This window comes from Macrobrachium nipponense, chromosome 26 (assembly GCF_015104395.2).
Source record: "Macrobrachium nipponense isolate FS-2020 chromosome 26, ASM1510439v2, whole genome shotgun sequence".
Classification (NCBI taxonomy): Eukaryota; Metazoa; Arthropoda; class Malacostraca; order Decapoda; family Palaemonidae; genus Macrobrachium; species Macrobrachium nipponense.
Genome location: NC_087215.1, coordinates 8,642,415 through 8,667,198, shown reverse-complemented (window position 1 = coordinate 8,667,198; position 24,784 = coordinate 8,642,415).

Genomic DNA, 24,784 nt, shown 5'->3' with positions numbered 1-24,784 from the left:
GAAGTCTGTCCTCTTGCAAAACTAATAGTCACAAAAATCACTCAGTACAATAGAAAATCTCTAATGAGTTTCACATGGCTCCCTAGTTAATCTTCCTATAATGGACATAATGTTTGTCCGTCCGTCTGTCATTCAATCACGGCCAAACGGCTGGTCCGATGGGCATGAAACTTGGCAGGGTTATAGTGGGGACCCCTAAGATGGTTTATAATGTGGTTTCATCCTACCTCCCATCCCCCCTCCGAAGGGGTGGAGGTGAGAAGGGATTCCCTGAAACGGAGCTGGTTCCGCCCGTGAAACAAGGCTGGTTACGCCCGTAGACTTAGTTACTTTACGAATTTTCATACATAATTTCTGTATACATATGTTTGCTAGTATATAAGTAATGCACACATGTATAAATCAATGACCTACAAAGACTAAATAGAATGAATCGAAACTCAAAAGAGAGTTTTAGTGCAAGTTTTCTCTCTAGATTGAACTGAATGCTTATGTCACTCTACCCTTATTAAATTTAACAAACCTGAAACTGCCTTTCATCCTAAGATATCAGGCATTCTCTTATAGCTATAGTAAATTTCAGATCAACCTGATTGGCTGTTGATAAGCCAGTCACAGGGCTGGAATTAACAGCCAATCAGGAGCATTGTAAGGGACTGGCCTAAACATGAGATGCACGGGTGATGTGAATCTACTAAAGTATCATCATGAAAGGCTTCGCTTGATTAGAGCATGGCGTCGGCATCTGGAGAATCTACAAGTCTTCAACAAAGCGTTCAGACCAACGTTCGTTCAGTGTTGTTTCTGCAAAGTCCTGATTGAGGGATGTTATTATCATTAGTAATAGTAGCAATATGGAGGAGTTATGGAGTTCCATTTGACAACGTGTGTGGTGTGTGTGTGTGTGTGTGTGAGAGAGAGAGAGAGAGAGGAGAGACGAGAGAGAGAGAGTGAGAGAGAGAGTACGTGTGGAAGATTGGCCGCATGAGTTGGGTGTGCATAAGAGTGTTGCTAAACGGTTTGTAAAAACATAGAGTACTTTTTGCATCAGGAAGGGGTGTATGACAGGGAAGTGTATGTGCCGGTATTTTCTGTTGAGTCAGCGGCGAGTATGTGTTTGTTGGTGCATGATCGGTTTGGGCATATGGGGAAAAATAAGTTGTGGTAGTGCATGAGAGAGAGATTGTATGGGCCTGGGTTGAATAAGATTTGTGTGGATGTGGCTGTTACGTGTGAAGACTGTAAGAGGGGAAAGTATCAGAGTGTGTATGCGAGTCCGCCTGTGCTGTGATTGCAGATGAAAGAGCCGTTTGAAATGCTTGTGATTGATTGTGTTTCGTTGCCAAATACTGTGAGGGGGGCATGCGGGAATGATTGTGACGGTGGATCACACGAGTAAATTTGCCTATGCGGTTCCCATCAAAGATAAGAGGAGCGAAACCGTTGCACGGATGGTGGGCCAAGTGATGTCGCCTATGTGTGTGTGTAAGTGGGCAAAAATGTTGAGTGATAATGGGCCTGAGTATGTAGGGTGGGAATTTGAAGAAATGTTGAAGGAATGGGGTATTTTCCATGTGTATTCTATTCCGTATATGCCCAGTGCGAATGGTTTGGCGGAAAGGACTGTTAGAACGATGACCGAGATTTTGCGAATGATGAGTAAAGGCGACAATGATTGGGATATGTGTATGTAGGACGTGCAGTGTAGGTATATAACGCCACACTGCAGAAGAGTATAGGTATGTCTCCTTGGAAGTATGTGCTGAATTTTGAAAGGATTGTTAGGCCGCGCTTGGGTCTGTCACAGTGATCGAGATTTGTGGAAGAAAGCGAGTGAAAGGCTTGAAAGTATTAGGATTGGGGGTAAGGTGTTGAAAGAGGTGGTTGAGAAAGGGAGAATGAATGTGAATAAGGTAAGGGAGAAATTTGAAAGGTCTTTTGAGATTTTGGAAGAGGGACCAAGTGGATTGAGTTATGTGTTGGGGAAATTGCGAGTAGATGGGGGTGTGGATGAGGTTAGGGCACACCATAACCAGCTATGTAAGTGGAGGGAAGTACCCCAGTATGTTCGGGAGAATGCAATGAGTGAGTGGTTGAGGGTGAATAAATGTGAGCCGAGTGTCAGTGAGCAAATGGGTCTGGAAGATCGGCAGTTATTGTTGGTTGAGTATGGAAAAAAGCAGAAGGTAAGGAAAGGGAATGAAAGGGAGAAACGTGAACTGCATGATAGAGTGATTAGTGTTAGGGTAAAAATAGTGGATAAGGCGTGTAATACAGATGACTTTGAGGGGAGGAATGATACATATAGTGTGTGTGGGTTTGAATTGTCAGGTTTTAGTGAAGTTTCACCGGGAAGGGAATCAGGTGGTAAGGTTGTAGCTGGCAGTATGAATGAGTCTCTTTGGGAGTTTGGCAGGAGTGTAAATGTGGTGGCAGAGTTACCAGAGATATTTGGACAAGAGTTGGAAGGGTAGAAGAGATAGTGAATGGGATTTGGGAGGATGGTAGTGAGGGAGATAGTAATGGTAGTCTGACTGGAAGTGGTCTGGGAGAAGTTAATGGCGGTGTAACTGAGAGTGTGTATGAGGGCCCTCAAACAAGATCCAGGGGACCTGCATCCGAGCATCCGTGGGTGTTGCGGAAGGCTATTTAGTGTGGGTGTTGTGAGTGTAAGGACACGTTGTCAAATGTAACGGGGGAGGAAATATGGAGGAGTTATGAAGTTCCATTTGACAACGTCTGTATGTGTGTGTGTGTGTGTGTGTGTGTGTAGAGAAGAGAGAGAGAGAGAGAGAGAGAGAGAGAGAGTAATTGGTGGTTGGATGGTTAACGACTGTATTGGCTGTTGGTGAGTTCTGGGTTGTCTGCTGTTAGAGATCAGAGTTCTGTGTTTTGAGTGAGTGTTTTTAGTCAGTCTTTGGTGAGAGCTGGTGACAGTTAGTAATGTCGGGAGCAGTTATTTGAAGGCACTGGAAGTTAGTTGAGTTTTGTGTGTTATTGATTTGTTTTATTGATTTGTTGTTAGTTTGGTGTTGTTTACTTTAGAGTGGTTGTGCCTGTATTGTTGGATTGTTGTGCTTTTGAGTTCCTGAGGGTTGTATGTGATTGTTGTGGTTGAGGGTTGTTGTTGTTATTGTTATTCCTTGATGTTGTTAGTGGGTGTGTGTGTTGCCTTTTGTGTTGTTGGTTTTTTTTGTGTTGTTGGTGATTGGTTGTGCAGTGGTCTTGGGTTGTGATTGTGTTCCTTTTTTGTTGTTGTGTTGTTGAGTTGTAGTTGTGTTCCTTGGTTGTTGTTGTGTTGATGTGGTCCTTGATTGTTGTGTTGTTGAGTTGTGGTTGTGTTCTTTGGTTGTTGTTGTGGTCCTTGGTTGTTGTACTGTTGTTGAGTTGTAGTCCTTGGGTGTTGTTTTGTTGTTGGGTTGTGGGCTGTGGTCTTTGTTGTGGTTGATATCTCTGTGACCTCGACCGGCAGACAGCACAGGATAGCCCGGAGTATCTGGAGTGGTTGGTAAGTACATGTGTTTTGTGTTTTGTTTTGTTTTTTGTAAGGTAAGGTTTTTCATTGTCCTCGTGTGGATGCTGGTAGTGTAAAGAGGAAAGTGTGACTGGGGTGAGTTGGGCAGCAGGAGTGATTAGGTTTATGTGGGGGGAATTTGCCACTTGTTTTTTAGCTTGTGATCCCGCCACAGTAGTACTAGTAGTAATAGCAGCTAAACAATCTACATGCCGATTTTCTAAACCTAAGCAATACAGTTGAGTGAACAAGTACCGAACGCCTAAAAACTAATGACTTTAAAAAGCACCTGCCATTATTTACAGAATTTAAAAAATTGAGCAATGAAATTTACCAACTATAAAGTAAACGTCTCTTCCTACAAATGACATTTACCTCCCGAAAAAGAGAACTAACTTCCCCACGCCTATTCATAGCTGGGTCGACTGGTGAGCGGTAGTTGGGATCGAATCATGGACCTAACAAACACGAGTTCGCACATTTATCAAGTATATTTTTATATAAATGGCTCTCCTTAATGTAATTATTTTCTTAAGAGAACTTTTTTTCACAAATATAAGTTTCAATATATAAATGGCTCTCCTTAATGTTATTATTTTCTTAAAGATTTTTTTTTTCACAAATATAAGTTCCAATATATAAATTGGCTCTCCTAAATGTAATTATTTTCTTAAAAGACCTTTTTTCTCACAAATATAAGTTCCAATATATAAATTGGCTCTCCTAAATGTAATTATTTTCTTAAAAGACCTTTTTTTCACAAATATAAGTTACAAGGTGTTTAATTAACAATCGCCAACACTGTCGTCCTGAAAAGGTAAATGAATAGTTATGAAAAACTGCCTAAATAATGGGTTCAGTCTGAATACTCTTTGGATATCAAGTCTGCTTCTTGATACAATTGGTCTTTTGTGCCCAGCGGCAATTCATACCTTTTTGTTCCTTCAGTTTGTCTCAATATTTTCCTGCCTGGAAAACAATACCTTTACAATATACTGTTAGAAGATCGCCCAAAAAGAAATAATTAAAAATAAGCAAAGCTCAAAAGGACAATATGAGGTTTCCTTCGTTAGTGAGATCCAGGTATTGTGGGAGACAGTAATTGCCAGTTTTGTCTTCCTTTATATCTTTCTTTCTTTACGGAATCACCCTTGTTGTGGAAATCGATTTGTCTTCCTTTGTATCTTTCTTTCTTTACGGAATCACCCTTGTTGTGGAAATCGATACACCCAATTTCCCGCAGTCACTAACTACTCTCCCCATAGACTATTGTCTGGATCTACAGTTATACATCCTTTTGTGACTCGAGTAACGTCAACAATAACGACACAACAACGCTTTTATTTCCTCCACTGGCCAATAATGGATTTCCGATAAGAGGCGCAAAATTCTTCAGATATCATAAGGGCGTCACTTCAACCTTTCAAAACGGCCGAGTATTGAATGTATAAATGGTCCTTGTGTTCAGAGAATGCTTACAAAACGAACAATAATATCTTCCTTTATCCCAGGTTACACCAACTACAGAGTCATCGACCATGGTAGAGGATTGGAAAAATTGCGTTTAATAAATCTCGACAGGTCCTGGCTTATACTTCTCAAGATTTCAAACAAATACCATGACTAGCCTATATGGCAACTAAACAAATACCTCACCAATACTACACCAATCAAATAAAAAAAATCATATATACTTCACTAATATTAAAACCTAAGGGAAGGCGCTGATCTGTTGTTTCTCTGCCTAGGACATGTGGCCAGTCTGTCGCTAGGCCCACTGTCTAACGCCCCCACAAGCCAGAGGGCTGGTTCCTACTCTCCTACTCCTGGGAATTGACCCCGGATCCTCTCAACTGGTGGGAGAGAACCTTACCACCGCGCCACCACGGAGGGTATGCTTTTCTTCCTCATAAAATGATATTAAAAGTGAGATAACAGAGTCCATCTATACAAATCTTTTTGAACCTTTTCAACTGACCACCCTGTTTTGCTGCAATGGATAGCTGATTTGATGATATTGATCATTCAAGCCAAGTATTCGTTTTCAGTAACTCGTCATATTTTCTATTTCTATAAGCCTTCTTAATCAAGATATTGTTCGAATTGACGTGATTTTTACTGTTTCGTTTTCCATTTGCTGTCAACGCAAATGAAAACGAAACAGTAAAAAATATATCAGTTCGAACAATATCTTCATTACGAAGGCTTATACTAATGAAAAATATGTCAAGTGACTGAAAAAGAATATTTGGCTGGAATTTATTGAATTTTGGCTTGAAAAAAAAAAAAAAAAAAAAAAAAAAAACTTCAGCCTGGCATCCTGATGCCCGTTACCAGCCCAAACCCGAAGAAGACAAGAAGAGGAAGGAACGAGGAAGGTGGGGCCTCAACCATGAGAAAATAGCGAGATCAGATCAGCCTTCCATCAAAACAAAGAGGTGAGGATGTCAGGAAAACCAGAGGACGGAAGAACATTCCAAGGTCTGAAGAAGGAGGGAAGGAACGCTTCAAGTTTACTCAGTTCATTCACCTCAGAGCTCCCGACCATTAGCGACTATATAGTGTTGTCCACGCTGCTATTATTGTTATGTCGGTCGAAAGAAAAACTAAAGAAATCAAGAAAGCTACGTAACATACAAGTCACTCATCATAAAAACAAAGCTCGGTCATGATTTCCTCCTATTCTTTCACCAACACTGGGCGCCGTAAGTGTCTACGTAATGCCATTTTAATGAAACAAAATCCACCAGCATCCACTCCTACATGGATCCCACCCAATCTGCTTTCTCTTACTTATAAATCCACGCGTCAACTTTTCCACTTTAAAATGAAAACAGTAGAGCAGCATTAAGCGCCATGACTTTCCCTTAGCCGCCATTATTATTATTGGCTTCTAGAACAAGTGAATAAATAGAACGTTCTTTTTTCCACCACTCCACACATATGGTGACGTCAGGAACAACGATGACGTCACCACCCGTATCACGAGACGTCACTTCGTCGATGACGTCAAAAATATATAGAGAGGTATAAAGAGGGGGATGAGTGACACTTCCGGTAGCGTTTGATTAAAGGCCTGTTTGGATTCTGGCGTCATTTGCACACGAAAGCGAAATGGGAGGGGTTTAAGAATTGAGGGGTGGGGGGTTCCAAGGGGGTGTAGGGGGAGCGGGGTTGGGTACAGGGAGGGAATACCACGAACACTTGTACCTCGATACTACCATGACGTCATACTCCAGTGTGATGGTCTTTGTATATAAATACGTTCGAACGCATACACACATATTCTGACCTCAAAGATTAAGAGTTTAAGGTGGATGTCTACATCAGGTACAAAAAAAAAATACCCTCTCTCTCTCTCTCTCTCTCTCTCTCTCTCTCTCTCTCTCTTTCTCTCTCTCTCCAGCGTATTCTTTTAATTGATGTAAGGCCTGTCCGCATCTCCCTGTCCGTTTGAGATAACACTCGGTTAAAAAAAAAATTTTCTCCCCACTTACTATAAGCTTTCACAAGAATATAGTCTCTCTCTCTCTCTCTCTCTCTCTCTCTCTCTCTCTCATCGCATCGCTCACGGTCTACGGCTAACACTAGTCAATCAATCTGTAGGTGGGTATCAGTCACTAATGGGACACAAAAATAAATGAATAAAAAAGGGCTTGGTCCTATCAATCTCCCCCCCCCCCCTAAAATTATGATGAGAAACCATAAGTTAATGATATATGTATATATGTGCACGGAAAAGTACACCTAAAACATGCATATTAATCACTTCACGACCACCTAAATTCGTTCATTAAGTGACGCCTCATCGGACCCAGAGGGAAAGCGATGCAAAAAAACAAAACCGCTTCCCTTTTGTCTAGATTAACATTTTATCTTGATCAAACTACCGCGAATAATAATGGCTTCCACAATCGTTTGTTGTCATCCGCCGTCCGTGAAACAATGTATGAAAAATGGTGAGTGTCATTCACACTTGCATGGGCACGAACGCAGAACTGGGTCAAACTAGCATTCCATTACGTTAGCTGTATTATTAACAATAATAATAATGAATTTTATTTTCAGCTCAGTGCCATATACATGGAGGATACAAAGTACAGACAGGTGAGACCAGCAATGTTATATGGAACAGAAATAGCAAGTAGTATGAGGATAACGGAGGAGAAGATGGATGTAGCAGAAATGCGAATGTTGAGATGGATGTCGGGAGTAACAAGGGAAGATAGGATTAGAAATGAGAATATAAGAGGATCGACAAAGGTAGTTGAAATACCAAAGAAGATACAAGAGGGAAGGCTTCGATGGGATGGACACCTGTTACGAAGAGAGGAACATCATGTTGGAAGACATACGAAGGAAATGGAAGTGCGGGATAGAAGGAAGAAGGGAAGACCAAGAAAGAGATGGCGTGATTGTGTAGGGGAAGATATATATTATGGAAAGGTATCAACGAGAACGATGTATAGGACAGAAGTCGATAGAGACAACTCATTCACAACGGCGACCCCATAATTATATTAATGAGTTAAAGCTGGGAAGAAGAAAAAGATACAAAGTACAGACAGTAAGTAACAGACACAATCTCGATACATGAGATAACATGATAAGAAAATGGATAATCGACAATATCCGGATGTTTTTATCACTTACAAATAGTTACGAGGAATCCGGTAAAATTTTCAAGATAAACGTAATAGGATTCGAGGGACATCGACATATGTGAAGTTTTAGTTTTCTGCCAAAGAAAACTATTGCGATGCTTTGTCTGTCCGTCTGCACGTTTTCCCTCCGCCCTCAGATCTTAAAAACTACTGAGACTAGAGCGCTGCAAATTGGTGTGTTGATCACCCACCTTCCAATCATCAAATATACCAAATGAAAGTCCTCTAGCTTCAGTAGTTTTGATATTATTTAACGTTCAAGTTAGCCATAATCGTGCATCTGGCAACGATATAGGACAGACCACCACCTGGCCGTGGTTAAAATTCCATGCTCCGTGGCTCATACAGCATTATGCCGAGAACACCTAGAGATAGATCTATTTTCGGTGGTCTTGATTAAATCGCTGTACAGAAAACTTCGGCGCATTGTTTGTTTCATACATGTAAAATTTTCCTTCAAAATATCTGTATTATTATCACCGTTTATGTTAAAGTATCAGAGAAATCTGGAGTAAATCTTCAATGGTCATTCATCTGACAAATCGCATTTAATCATTTTGAACAGAATCCGAACAGCCACTTCAACCTAATAAAAGCGAACCCGATTCTTTCTCTCTATGAAGATAAAAGGAAACGAAGAGAAGCAGAGAGACAAAGACAGTTAATATCAGAGGTGAATATCATCGTGACGAATGAGATGAATCTCCTGTTTGTTGACGATGACGCAATCATCATCAAGAAGACTTCGTTGAACTCTGTCGTATTTGGTGTTGATGTGGAAGAGGAAAGGTTCATGGGAACGGCACCTCGCGCCCTTTACTAGCCCAGTCCCGATGAAGAGAATTGGAGGAAAAGGATACGGAAGGGAGTGGAGTGTAAGGGGTGGTGGGGGTGGCGGGTGGGGGGGTGAGAGGGTGGTTGGAAGGTGTTTAATTTCATGCGGGGAGGGGAAGGTGCTTAATTACTAAAGGATATGTGGTACGTCTTTACTTTTCCTTAAAAAAAAAAAAAAAAAGTCAGGAAAGGAAGAGAACAATACTTCTGATTATCAGAATGAATCCTAATTCAGAAAAGCAAAGTTTTTCGATTGTCAATTATTCATCTAGAAGACCCTTTGTTGAAACGACTGAGTAATGAAATGCTTATTTATGGGAGATGAACTTCTTTAAGAGGCAGCAAAAACAACAGCCATAGTCGATGGTGCTGACTTCGTTATAGAGAAGTAACTCCAGTTTTAAGTTATAGAGAAGTAACTCCAGTTTTAATCTCTGATTTATTACCAATAACAAACATGTCTTATCTGGATAAATAAAACAACAGTAAATACAGTCCTAGAAAGAAATGTAAGTGCATTATTTGTAATGTTACTACTTATAATACTTCAAATAATAAACTTAGATTTCTTACTGATAACTTACCAGTATCTTGATATTCTTATTATACGAGCATAGCTGCAAAAAAAAAAAAAAAAAAAAATCTTAAATGTCTGCTGGCAACAAAACCCTTTCCATTCATGAGTATTCTGAAACTTTTCATATACATATTTTGCCATATATCATCTGTGAACTTTCGAAGGATTTTAATAGTTTCTTAACACTGACAGCATTTCTCACAGTTAATTTTTGCAGTTTATAGTGAAAACTTTTCTTTTGCAAAATATTATGAATACACAATTTTGGACATCTTTAAAAGCTACTCCAAATTAAATTGTATAGTTTATTTCTTGCCTTGTTATGACACCAATAATAATAATAATAATAATAATAATAATAATAATAATAATAATAATAATAATATCATCCCACTTAAGGCAGACCCATCCGTATACTTCGGAATTCAAAACAGCCGTTGTGTAGTGGCAGCAGCAGCCTCTCTACACCGAGGTTAATTAGTTTATCCCATACCAATAACCATCGCGTTGGATAATGAGGCTGAATTCAGCAACAACACTCATGGAAATTCAATTATGCTGTCGGGATTGCTCGCCCATTCAACAAATCACATAATTATTAGGATTACCACAGAAAGACTAACAATATATATATATATATATATATATATATATATATATATATATATATATATATATATATATATATATATATATATAATATATATATATATATATATATGCAGAAGCCAGGTACTATGTCGTACCTCTAAGTAAATGGGGATACAATCCACAATGAAGTAAATTTCTCTTGTAGTTTAAAATATAAATATCTTGTAAAGGATTAAAGCTTTCGACCATCAACTGTGGTCTTGACCACAGTTGATGGTCGAAAGCTTTAATCCTCTTTACAAGATATTTATTTTAATTATTACGAGAAATTTACTTCATTGTTGGATTGGTATCCCCATATATATATATATAGTTATATAATTAATATATAACATATAATATATAGTATATATATGTGTGTGTGTGTGTGTGTGTGTGTGTGTGTGTGTGTGTTTTATTATTGTTAATTATAAATTGTAGAGAAATAAAAAGACTTTAAATTCAATTCTGGTGCATAACAGTTTAGGGGTTCACCTCCCGCATATTTTCAAATATTATGTACCTCACTCAATGGCAACAAGGTACGTACAACCAGCAGAGCAGGTATAAAGACACGAATTGGCAACTGTAAGATGGGAGCCAAAAGCGACTTTTCACGAAACTCATAAAATGTAAGAAAAAAACGAATCACAACCAGAAACAGGTCAGTCTAAAATATGGATGAAAAACTGCAAAATGGGATCTGATGAGATAAGTTAATAAATTACTGGGGATTAAAGCACCGAATATCTTGATAATGGAAGGAGCACAAAAACCCAGCCTCCACCAAGAGGCTTAGCGATTTTGAATACACGAAAAAGACCGAGGGATCTACAATAAATAAATAAATAAATCAAAAAATAAATAAATAAATAAATAGATATATACATATATAAATAAGGCTTGGCGATTTTGAACACATGAGAAAGACTGAGGGATCTAAAAAAATTAAACAAATAAAAAATTATTAAATAAATACAAAATTAAGGACTGGAGATTTTGAATACATGAAAAAGACTATAAATAAATAATTAAGGCTTGGCGATTTTGAACACATGAGAGAGACTGAGGGATCTAAAATATAATACAAATAATTAAATAAATAAATAAAGAATTAAGGCTTGGCGATTTCGAACACACGACAAAGACTGAGGGATCTAGAAAAATAATAAAAATAAGTAAATAAATAAACAAATAAAAAATTATGGATCTCCCTTCAGTTAATAATAATAATATTGTAAAATGATACTTGGCCACTTTCATGATAATTCAGCGATTAAATTACTTGAGCCTGACTGCTAGCGTCATCATGGCAACGCTAAAAGTGTTCTTAAATACTTCAGCCATAGGTTTTGCTGCTCCTACACCACTACTACTACTACTACTAATAATAATAATACACTACAAGCCAAGGCTTCCCCATCCCAATTCCCCATCTCATCATCAACTTTCGGAGGCTGATAAGGTGGAAATGGAAAGAAACGGTGGTAGACATAAGGAGGTCGGGAGGGAAACATTCCTCTTCTTGCTTCACACCCCACTGCTATTTCGGGGGAGGGGGGAGGGGATTGTGGGATTATGGGTGGAGGTCAGTGGAGCATGCTGCTTTTAGATGACATAGTGTGTGTGTGTGTATATATATATATATATATATATATATATATATATATATATATATATATATATATATATATATACAGGAATTCCAATAATGTGTTAATACACGTATGTATGCATGGATGCCAGTTAGCAGAGGATATCGATGAGAATTCCCATACATATACGTATACATACACAAGCGTAATTCCAACAAACTCTTGAACAAGCGTATACATGCATACATATAGACATACATGAGATATAATTAAATATTTAACAGTTCAGGAGTGAATTTCAACACTTAAAAATATATTTACACCACAGAAACACGTGTACACTGTACATACGTAGGTCAATATGGATACATACACGTCACATATATGTACATAACCTTACAAAAGCAATTACGTCTGAATACCATCTTATGAGGTTTCTGCAGGAAAATCTAAAACTGTCAGAAAAAAGCAGAAAAGTGAAGCATTCATTCATTGAGCAACACAAGGTCTCTCTGGAGGAGATAGAGAGAGTAAAGCAATGATATTCCAAGTATATTAACCGTAATTTTTGTCCATGTATATTTACAGAGCTTCTGCTGTTATTTATCAAATCTTGGCTATATTTTGTCCTCATCTTTAGAGTGATAGCAACACCAAAAGTTTCTGTTTGTAGTTGTGTTCATTTCCATTTTTCGTAAGTTTAATTTTCTTGGATTTTCACGTCTCTTCTATTTCAATCTCGCGGTCACTGAACCTGAATACAGCACCAACATTGAGTGAGCAAACACGAATAAGAACTTTTTCTGTCCGCCCTCAGATCTTAAAAACTACTGAGGCTAGAGGGCTGCAAATTGGAATGTTGATCATCCACCCTCCAGTCATCAAAAATAACAAATTACAGCCCTCTAGCACCAGTAGTTTTTACTTTATTTAAGGATAAAGTTAGCATGATCGTGCTTATAGCAACGCAACTACAGAGGCCACCATAGTCGACTGAGAGTTTCATGAGCCGCGACTCATACAGCATTATACCGAGACCACCGAAATATAGATCTTTTTTCGGTGGCCTTGATAATACGCTGTACGGAAAACTCGATTGCTACGAAGAAACTCTGGCTCATTTTTTACGTGTTTAATCACGCACATTATACTTCCAGGCTCTTCTGGAGCGAAACTGCTACATCACCGGAACAAACTTTTACGAGGGACATAAAGCCACCGGCAACTGACACGCTAGGCCAGCGAGAGACCCCAGGGTCATCATCTTCCGATAATAGTGCCACTGGGAGAGCCAAAATGCCCCTCTCGGTAATCAACCCGAATTACCATTTTGGAAAGTGACGAATAAGTGGGACTTCCCGCCATCAATCCTCTGGGGGGGAGGGTTAATTCACTTCTAAGTTTGGCTATCCTTATTCTTGTCTCCTGTCAGCTGGATTGATTGCTAACTACTTGCTAATTCATCAGTTGGATTGATTGCTAACTACTTGCTAATTCATCAGTTGGACTGATTGCTAACTACTTGCTAATTCATCAGTTGGATTGATTGCCAACTACTTGCTCATTCATCAGTTGGATTGATTGCTAACTACTTGCTAATTCATCAGTTGGATTGATTGCTAACTACTTGCTAATTCATCAGTTGGACTGATTGCTAACTACTTGCTAATTCATCAGTTGGATTGATTGCTAACTACTTGCTAATTCATCAGTTGGATTGATTGCTAACTAATTGCTAATTCATCAGTTGGATTGATTGCTAACTACTTGCTAATTCATCAGTTGGACTGATTGCTAGCTACTTGCTAATTCATTTTAAATCCTTTATCCAGGTTTGTAGGGAAGCATTAGGCCTATGTTATTTATTTTACGAAACGAAACTTTAATCTCTGTGTTTAACATTGGAAAATGTAGTCATCTAATCCATGCATTTAATCCATCCCTCCCTGAGTTAGGAACAGTAGGCTTCTAAATTTAAATTTCATTTCAGCTTGGGTAAAAAAATTAGAATTCTGAGTAAAAATATAAAAATTATAATCACCATTGAACAGTTGTTAATATCCTGTTCAGAATGAGTCAAACGTATAAAACTACAAACATATTTGCTTACGCTCTTACTAAAAACAGGTCTAAACTACACAAAAAATACACACAACCCCTTCTATGACCATTAAATATGAGTTTCTATTGGTTGGGCAAAACCGGGAGGTCCACATCAGGCCTCCTATCGGGAGGTCCACATCAGGTCTCCTATCCGGGGAAAAAAAAGGGGTTTTTCCCCCACAAAAAATCCAGGAAAAGGCCCCCCTTCCCTAAAAATTTGGGGAAACGGTCCAAACCAAAATTCAAGGCCCCCTTCCCCCTAGCGGGGGGGAGGAGGGTTTTTTTTTCCCACCAAATCAAAAAGACCTCCTATATACCCTTTAAAGCCTTACCACCAGAGCGAGTGACCGTGTCGGCACAAACCAGTTTAATCTAAAACAACAAAAATGGGAGCAATAGAATCACTGTATCGCTGGTCATACATAAGTTGTGGATACTCGTGTAGAATGAATGCATACAAAAATCTATATGCGTTTAATCTATAAATATACTTGCCCGAGTTTAAGAATACAAACACTCACAAAGCAAAATAAAAAGGCTAAAAGATGTACAACCTTCCCGAACGCATTTTCCGCCCACCACATCTCACCGCCCACGCCCACGGCCAGAAATAAAACTGTCTCGTGATTCTCCCGACCAATTTGCTTCTTCCAGTTTCCCTTCGGCTAAACACAAACTGTCCGGAAGCTCCATTTTCCCCCTTTTCCCCTTGATGAGGGGAAACAGAGAAGAGACGGAGCTGAAAATGAGCAATTGGGGGAATCTCTTTCAACAGATTTATTAGCGACGCGAGAATGGTGTCCAAATGAGGACTCGGAGCTGGATGGGCAGTTTATAATATCGTCTAAGATTGATCAATTTGACGCCAGTTTGATGCAGACCAAACAATCAAGGCGCATTTGAGCACAAGAGGTAGAGGTCGGTGGCTGGTAATAAAAGACGTACGTGCGTACGTAGATAAGTTAAAGGAGGAAGAAAATAAACTTGCAAAATATAAAATAACTGCAACTCGCAAAAGATTTTGGAATTCAAAAGGACTTTGTACTGAAACATTTCACAAAATTTAAACACAAGTTTGAGCATGAGATTTCGGTGAAGATTTAACCATAAATGTTAAGTAACTCGAGCCAGTGATATGTGGTATACACACACACACACACACACACACACACACACAACACATATATATATAGTATATATATATTATATATATATATATATATATATATATATATATGCGTGTGTGTATCTACATATACATACATTATGTAAGTACGCATTTCTGTATGTATAAGTATGCATATATATAAACTAGCGTATATTAAAAAAAATATACATATATATATATATATATATATCATATATATATATATATATATATATACTATAATATACTATAGAAGTATATATTTTGTATATTTGCATATATATTCATATACTTATAGTATAAATATATACTATACAGAAATACACAGACACACACATATATGTATGTATGTATGATGTATGTATGCATGCATGCATATACACAAATAAATAAAAAAATATAATTAATATGTGTGAGAATACCATGAATTTTCAAATGCGTGAGATTGCCAAGGCAAAACGACAGATGAGAGACAGACATTAATGTATTCCTCTACCTTTAAACCTTTGTTTCTTCCGTTATTCGTTCCCCCTAACATTCGTCCTGCTCTGTATGCATCACCCATCTTCAGAAGCAACGCTGATGCCTGCAACACATCACAGGCATGTCTTGCACACCTTTCCCTAACAATGGAATACAAAACTGCGAGCCAACCAACCAACCAACCAAACGAGAGAGAGAGAGAGAGAGAGGAGAGAGAGAGAGAGAGAGAGAGAGAGAAATATCAGAGGAATGAATAGTATATGTTGTTTAGATTTGTTTGTAAGGTGTTTTTACGTTGCATGGAACCACCATTGGTTATTCAACAACGGGACCAACGGCTTTACGTGACTTCCGAACCATGTCGAGAGTGAACTTCTATCACCAGTAATATACCTCTCTGACCCCTCAGTGAAATGTCCGAGAATCGAACTCGCGGTCACCGAGGTGCAGGCCAAGACCATACCGACGACACCACTGAGGCGCTTATGTTGTTTAGACTGATGACAAACACAAAATGTACAATAGCGTATTTTGTGTAACTAGAACGACGCACCAGTATGGAAATATTTATTATAATCATTTAACTCCTAATAATCCCTAAGGAGGGTATTCTCTCTCGCTCTCTCTCTCTCTCTCTCTAGTCTGGTTGGTGAGATAAAGCTCTAGATGTTTGTTTTGGCATTCATCTTTTGTCATCTCTTATACTTAACAGGCACTTGGAGACTGATTCTAATCTGGACGGAACTTATAATCTTATTTTTCTGTGACACTTTTATATTTTTCTACAACGAACTACACAAGCAGGAAATAACAGACAAAATTCGTTTGTCTATTAAACTAAGTGATCTCAGTTACTGTGAAGACTGGAAGGTGACTCATAAGCAAAGAAGTCATCCCAAAAATTAAACAAATATAGGTATTCACTCTTATTGAATTGACAGTATAAATATTAACGTGACATAATTCAAAGCCTATATCTCATTGGTTTTAACCAAAATAAGGATTAGAGGAATGGAAAAGTAAGTCCACAAAAGTATGTGTGTTTGATTTTGTTATTAATAAAAAACAAAGCAGTAAGCTTTCGATGACCTGCACGGTTCTCCTTGACCTTGCAGGTCATCGAAAGCTTTCTGCTTTATAGATTTTAAATAACAAAATCAAACAGACATACTATTGTGGATTTACTTCTCCAATTTACTTCTCCATTTTACTAACTCATGTGATTATGCGTTTTCTTTGAATTAGAAGAATATAAGTGTCACTTTCGTTTTCATTTTTTTTTTCATGATTTTTGTTCTTACTCTTAAGACTAAAAGACATTTCATTCTAACTTTCGTCAGCCTCACATACTAGACTATAGTAAACTGCTAAGCTTCCAGGCAAAACACAAGAATAATTTATGTCGAATAAAAATAAAAAGCATATACACCAGACTATATTGAAACTAGCATTAACAGAAGTCAAAGGCACGCATACACATCAGAGGACTTTGCTTCATTATTAAAAAAAAAATTGGCCAACTGACGCAAATAACTGGTGAATGAGAAGAAAATGACGACGAAAATCATGAAAAAGATGAAACAAATAAACTCGGTGGAGAGTTTGTGCAAACTAATCTCTGGAGCAAAGAGATTTGTAGCCGAAGGCCTTCGAGGTGGAAGGAAGGAATAAGCGAAAAACCCACTAATGAAAGTCGCTACATCAGAGAGAGAGAGAGAGAGAGAGAGAGAGAGAGAGAGAGAGAGAAATTCACGTGGCTCTCCTGTCTCTATCCCCTTCATTCTGAACGTCCTAAAATACTCGGCGCTCTCCTCCGTCTTGTGTGATTTTCAATAAAGGACAAGCACCTGCAATATGGGAGGCGTACGTCACTATAAAAATATATAAATCCATGGCTAAGTGGTGTCCATGAGGAGAGAGAGAGAGAGAGAGAGAGAGAGAGAGAGAGAGAGAGAGAGAGAGAACAACCCGTATTAAACTGCTTGCGCAAACGTATGGAAAAAAGGTGAGAATGTCCGTCTTTTAAAGAGTACAGCAATGTAGTACCACGGCCAAATTCTGAGAGCAAATTGCTGGTACACTGATTTTTTTTTTTTTTTTTTTTTTTTTTTTTATAGTTCAAGTTAGCCTTATAGCAGCACTGGTCCTTGGTCTTGAGCAAGCTTCTCTCTAGTTAACTGATGTCAGTAATAATTTACTTTTTCATAGCATGTTACAGAGTTGGACGAAGACATCCTGTTTGGACATATTTCACAAACTATTTTAATCCAGAGAATTGACGCTCATTGACATTCTATGAATCATAAGCAATTTTGTAAATATTTAATTCCTCATTGGAAGTGGGGGTTGTGTGCTCGCCTATCGATTTGGTAGCCGAGTTCGCTCCCTGCTCTGCCAATGCGGAACCAGAATTTTTTTCCGGTGATTAGAAATTCATTTTCTCGATATAATGTGGTTCGGATCCTACAATAAACTGCAGGTTTCGTTGCTAAGCACCGATTGGTTCCTAGCCACGTAAAAATATCTAATCCTTCTGGCCAGCCCAGGAGAGCTGTTAATCAGCTCAGCGGTCAGGTTAAATTAAGAGATACCTAACTTTTTTTAGCTGTAAATATTGAATGATTCCTACTGCTAACAGTAAAAATCAAGGTTCTGCTCTAAGAATTCCGACTTGAGACTTGATTCAAGGGACGAGGCGTCTCAGTATGAACACAACGTACAAAAAGGTGGGTACACACGTGAGAGCCGAACCTTGTATGTGTAACTGAGTTACGCATATACGGTTACAAGGTGTCAAAATGTAGAGGACGAACCGTAACCACGTTAAGCACGTAACTTCATTTCAATCCACTGCGATCGCCAGTCTGTCTCTGTCCGGGTTGTTTACCGACGATGGCCACCATGCAAGTAGCAGCTGCCGCGTATATTTATACACATTATTTAACGAAGATGAAGCGAAATAAAAGAAGATGGTGGCAATCAAGGTTATATACTAGAAGGGTAGAATACAGTGGTCGGGAATTACTCGCTGACATGAGATTCCAAGAAGTTTCTGGCCACAGTGAAGTCTTTTCTTCGTAATAGCTAATAAATTGAAGGACCTCTTCGTCACTTCAATCAGCCATGGTAGACATATACGTACTGACTGACCAAAACAAGGTTAAGGGACTCTACTATGGACGGTCTTGTTCATAGTCGGTGTTAACAAGTTCAGCAACCTCTGTTGTTACGCGTGTAATACAGGTCCCGTCCACACATGGCGTAACGTTCAAAGAGACCTCCCTTTGATTCGGAGCCCAAAAACCGACAATTGGCGGGACGGAGGGCGAACCTCGCCTCGCGGGTTCGGGTTCGAGGAACCGTCCACACTTGCGTTTTTGTTACAAGAATCGGTTACAATACAAGGTTCGGTTCGCACGTGTGTACCCACCTTAAGGCTCCTTATCTTCAACATAAACTACAGTTACAGAGTTCATTTAGTGGAAACAATCATCAGTATGAACGCCACGAAGAAAAGGAGAAACTACAAAGCTATTCAAGATTAATTAGAAATGACGGTGAACATCATTTTGAAAGTGTCCTAAACCCAACGAAACCTCCTCCCACGGCGATGAACGAACAGACAAGCACAACACAAACACCAAACACCTTTTAGTCCTTTTACCGCAATCACGTTCATCATCAATGTGCATAACACCATAGTCATTACCCTGCAATGACTGCAATCACCCAACCGCAACGAAGCTGATGCAGATAAACAGTGCACGTTATTGTGACACATAATTCGACATGCTTAGGTCTGATGGTTCGGTAATGGAATCAATTCTGTAAGTATATCTTCATTTGGTTTCCCTTCCACGCTTGGGTGAATTCATAAACACTGATTACCGGACCAATGATTACTAAATCAAAAGAAGGGAACTTTACAGAGAGAGAGAGAGGGAGAGAGAGAGAGAGTGAGTGAGAGAGAGAGAGTTACAAGGAGTGACAGGGACTAGGATGTCTCAAAGACTTGTCAGTCCATCCTATGAGGAGACATAGTGTACTCACTTATCTCTAGGAGCAGGTTTTTACTGTGCATTCACAGTGTCCTCCTAATGATTTTGTCTAGCTTTCTTTAAAACTCTTCCACACTATTGCCGTTTCCAACTTCTGGTGGCAGTCTATTCATTGTGTCACATATCTTGTATGTAAAGAAGTTCCCGCAACGGGATGTGTTGTATCTCTTCAGCTCCAGTTTCCATCCATTATTTCTTGTCTGGTTTTCGTTTAACGTGAATAGGTTACTGGCTGCTTAAGGGATACACATCGCAAAGGTTAACTAAGCAAGAGAAGGCACTTTAAGAATTAAAATCAGAAAATTACAAGCAAGGGTACCAACGAGGAATAAAACGCTTGTGCTACCGAGGAAGGCCGGACTAAAAGAATGACCACGAAGGGGGTTGCAAGGAAAAACCCCATAAAACAAATGGCAGAGATTCAGAGAGAAAAAAAGGCGAAAAAGGGTCGCAACGGGAGGATGAATGGGGAAGTATTAAAGGAGAAGAACAGAATGCAGGGATACAAGGGAGAGGCCATTGCCAGGGATTAAAAAGAGGCTGCAGAGGTAAACTGGAGCTGGAAGCTTTAAACGATGCGAAATTTGCGCCGAATGGGTTCCAGAAAAAGGTATTACAGTTGGGTGGTGATAAAGCAGAGCACAAAAGGGGGAGAAATGAAACTTATCAAAACTGAGAACCGGAAAGATTGCAGTATATTCATATAATACATATACATATACACACACACACACACACATATATATATATATATATATATATATATATATATATATATATATATATATATATATATAGTATATATATATATATATATATATATATATATATATATAGATTATATATATGGTAATAATTCCTCCCTATTTTTGTACTCAGTCTTTTATATAATTTGTATATAATTTTTGTTGCTAAATGGAAAGACATTACTTTGGTTTGCCCTGAACACATGGCTGAATCGGTTTGCATAGTTTGAAGTAGATGCCAAAGAGAGAGAGAGAGAGAGAGAGAGAGAGAGAGAGAGAGAGAGAGAGAGAGAGAGAGAGAGAGAGGAACGGAAGGCAATCAAGGTGGAGGAAGGTGAACAGATTAAAAACAACAAAAGGAAATAGGACCGAATCTCAAAGAAGGGACTTTTCACTTTATCTGTCACGCCGACTGGTGTTTTAAAGGTGTCGTGACGTTGGATATCTTGGAAAGAGAACTGTATATATTCGTTGCATTAACTTAGCTGCTAGTAATTGATAATAAAAGGTTGGTACGATAGAGAGAGAGAGAGAGAGAGAGAGACTTTTGGCTACCTCAAGCTACACGTTGACAATGCTAACATAGCATATTTCTCCTCAATAATTATGATCGAAAATATCAGGTACATATTTCTAAAAATTTAAAGAATAAAACCCTCGTATAAGGCTTTTATTCACTTAATGGAAAATCTTTTTATTTTTGTTAGTAAAAATAGCGAACTTTCCTTACCTGGACCTGAAGGAAAGAGGAAAAACCGAGATGAAAGGGTGTGGCTTAATTACGGAGAATTAAAAGATGAAAGCGTATCAGTGGGGAAAAACGGAAGTAAAAAGAGAGTTTCAGAACTTAGCTAAAATGTAACTGATCGTTCTGATGCATGGATTACCGATTTCACCAGAGTAAATGGGGGAAAAAATGGGTTGCCGGGTGTTTTCGTTCTACTTTGAAGACAGAGTCCATCTCGCCTCGGAATTTCAACCTACAAATCCGCCAAACAAACAAGCAAACACCCTATAGAACCGTCGATCTCCTCAAACTCCAGCTCGGAGTCAATCACCGTTAATTAACCAAAGGCAAGATAGAGCCAACATTCGGATTCCAATAATTCCGTCAGCGCCCTCAGTCAGTAACTGCCGGGGAGACCACCCAACAACACCCCGATAACAGCGCTCAGGGAAAGCGTTTGATCATCCGTCCAGCTTCCAGCCAATAATAGCCAATCCCAGTGAGTTTCTCTCCTCTTCGGTTCCATACGTCTTTCCAGGTCCTCGTTCCGTCTCCTCTTCGGTTCCAGACTTCTCTTTTCCAGGAATACCATCGTTCCAATCTGTCTTCCTCTTCGGTTCCAGACTTCTCTTTTCCAGGAATACCATCGTTCTAGTCTGTCTTCCTCTTCGGTTCCCGACTTTTCTTTTCCAGGAATAGCATCATTCCAATCTGTATTCCTCTTCGGTTCCAGACTTCTCTTTTCCAGGCATATCATCGTTCCGGTCTGTCTTCCTCTTCGGTTCCAGACTTCTCTTTTCCAGGAATATCATCGTTCCGGTCTGTTTTCCTCTTCGGTTCCAGACTTCTCTTTTCCAGGAATACCATCATTCCGGTCTGACATCCTCTTCGGTTCCCGACTTTTCTTTTCCAGTCTGTCTTCCTCTTCGGTTCTAGACTTCTCTTTTCCAGGAATACCATCGTTCCGGTCTGTCTTCCTTTTTGGTTCCAGACTTCTCTTTTACAGGAATACCATCGTTCCGGTCTGTCTTCCTCTTCGGTTCCAGACTTCTCTTTTCCAGGAATACCATCATTCCGGTCTGACTTCCTCTTTGGTTCCAGACTTTTCTTTTCCAGGAATACCATCGTTCCAGTCTGTCTTCCTCTTCAGTTCTAGACTTCTCTTTTCCAGGAATACCATCGTTCCCGTCTGTCTTTCTCTTCAGTTCCAGATTTCTCTTCTCCAGGAGTACCATCGTTCTGGTCTGTGTTCTTCTTCGGTTCCACACTTTTCTTTTCCAGGAATACCATCGTTCCAGTCTGTCTTCCTCTTCGATTCCAGACTTCCCTTTTCCAGGAATACCATCGTTCCATTTTGTCTTCCTCTTCGGTTCTAAACTTGCCTTTTCCAGGAATACCATCATTCCGGTCTGTCTTCCTCTTTGGTTCCAAACTTGCCTTTTCCAGGAATACCATCGTTCCAGTCTGTCTTCCTCTTCGGTTCCAAACTTGCCTTTTCCAGGAATACCATTGTTCCGGTCTGTCTTCCTCTTTGATTCCAGACTTCCCTTTTCCAGGAATGCCTTCGTTCCAGTTTGTCTTCCTCCTCGGTTCCAGACTTCCCTTTTCCAGGAATGACACCGTTCCGGCCTGTGGTCACTTTCCAGTCCTTGGAAAGCTGTGTTGATGACTAATATCCCGATGTCATCATTGACAAAGCAGGAAAATATTGATAACGACTAATATTTAAATAAAATTCATTATAGATTTTTGCGGTTCGGACTACTAACGTAGCTGTGTGTGTGTGTGTGAGAGAGAGAGAGAGAGTGAGAGAGAGAGAGAGAAATTTAGACGCTTAGAAATGAACATCGCAAAGGTTAGTTCGTTGAGCAAGCAGAAATTGGTTATTTGGGTGGGTGTATGTCTGTTTGTTTGTCTGTCTGTCCGTGTGGGTAGGAGGGAGTGGGGTTAAAGGGGGAGGGGTGGGTGTTTGAGGACTACATGAAAAGGTGGGTGGTCGAGATCACCGAAGATCTGTCGTAATTCATGTTTATAAAAAGATCAAAGCGCGCGCAATGGGCAGCCGCTGCTGCCGCCGCCGCGTTCAACACAATAAGCAACTAAACCAAAAACAGCTTTGCCGCCGCCAACAGTTCCAATAACAAAGGAAAGAAACTACAAACACCGAATCTCTTTCATATATCCACTTGAGAGAGAGAGAGAGAGAGAGAGAGGAGAGAGAGAGAGAGAGAGAGAGAGAGCAGCTTATTGTTGACGCAAATTAAAGGCTCGAGTGCTGGGCCCAACAGAACCGGGCGATCGAAAAGAGATGCTCTTCTTTGCACTTTTCGCGCGCGTTCAGCAGTGAGTAGCTCACAAACAGATGCACATCGGCATATTCACAAACACACATACACACGCACACACACACACACACAACACACACATATATATATATATATATATATAATATATATATATATATATATATATATATATATATATATATATTATATATATATATATATATATATATATATACGCATTAGGCTACAAATGTCATTTAATATCTGATTCGCTCTACCTCGGAATAAATATATTTTTCATATATGCTAATGACAGGGATTTTTTTAGTTGATAATAATTTCGTACATATGAATCACGGTGATGTGATATGACTTTTCATTTATATTATATATATATATATATATATATATATATATATATATATACATATATATGATAATATACAACATAGTCTGCCTTTCTTGAGAAAAAGTCTTCCATATTTGGAACATGATCTCAAAAGGTAAAAACACATACATTCATGCATGCATACACAAATAGGCGATACAAAATAACACTGACACCGTGTACATGCTAATGCGTATATATTCACGTACGCACTCACACATACATACATACATACATACATACATACATTACATACATACACACGCAAAAATCGCCAAGAGGAAAACAGGGACGAAGTACCATCAGTCATCTCCAGCCAAAAGATCACCGACGAATTGTGCAAAAAAGTAACAAAAAAAGTAGATGCTCTTCTCTTCTGCAATAACACATGAACAAGGGGTCAATGACCCATGGCTGACATTTAACTCTTTTGCCCTAATTGCGTTGTCTCTTGGACAAAGCCTTTCATTATTATTCCGTTCGACACTAATTGTATAAACAGAAATCATCCAGTTGACTGAACGGCCAGCCATCGCATACATGGCACACACAGAAGAGGTCACATTTGAAGAACACCCAAAACCCAGAATCTATGGGAGATATATTGATGATATCTTTATCACAACAAAGGGCGACAATGACATAGAAGAATTAGTAAATAAACTCCAAGCAAATTCTACATTAAATTTTACGGGTAGGAAAGAAAGTGATGAGAGATGCTCCCTTTCTTGGACGTACTTGTGACCCAAAAGAACAACAAATACAATACCACCGTATACACTAAAAAGACAGACGCTGGAAGATGCTTAAATGCTAGAGGAGAATGCCCTGATGCATATAAACGATCTGTGGTAAATGCATACATAAAACGTGCCATAACACACTGTTCCACGTGGAAAGCGACTAACGAAGAAATCAACAGAGTTCAACAGCTGCTCACAAATAACGGATATCCAGATGACATGATCCAGCAAGTTGTCAAAAAGAGATTAGAGGCTTTCCATAATCCGACCCCGAGGAACAACACACAAGA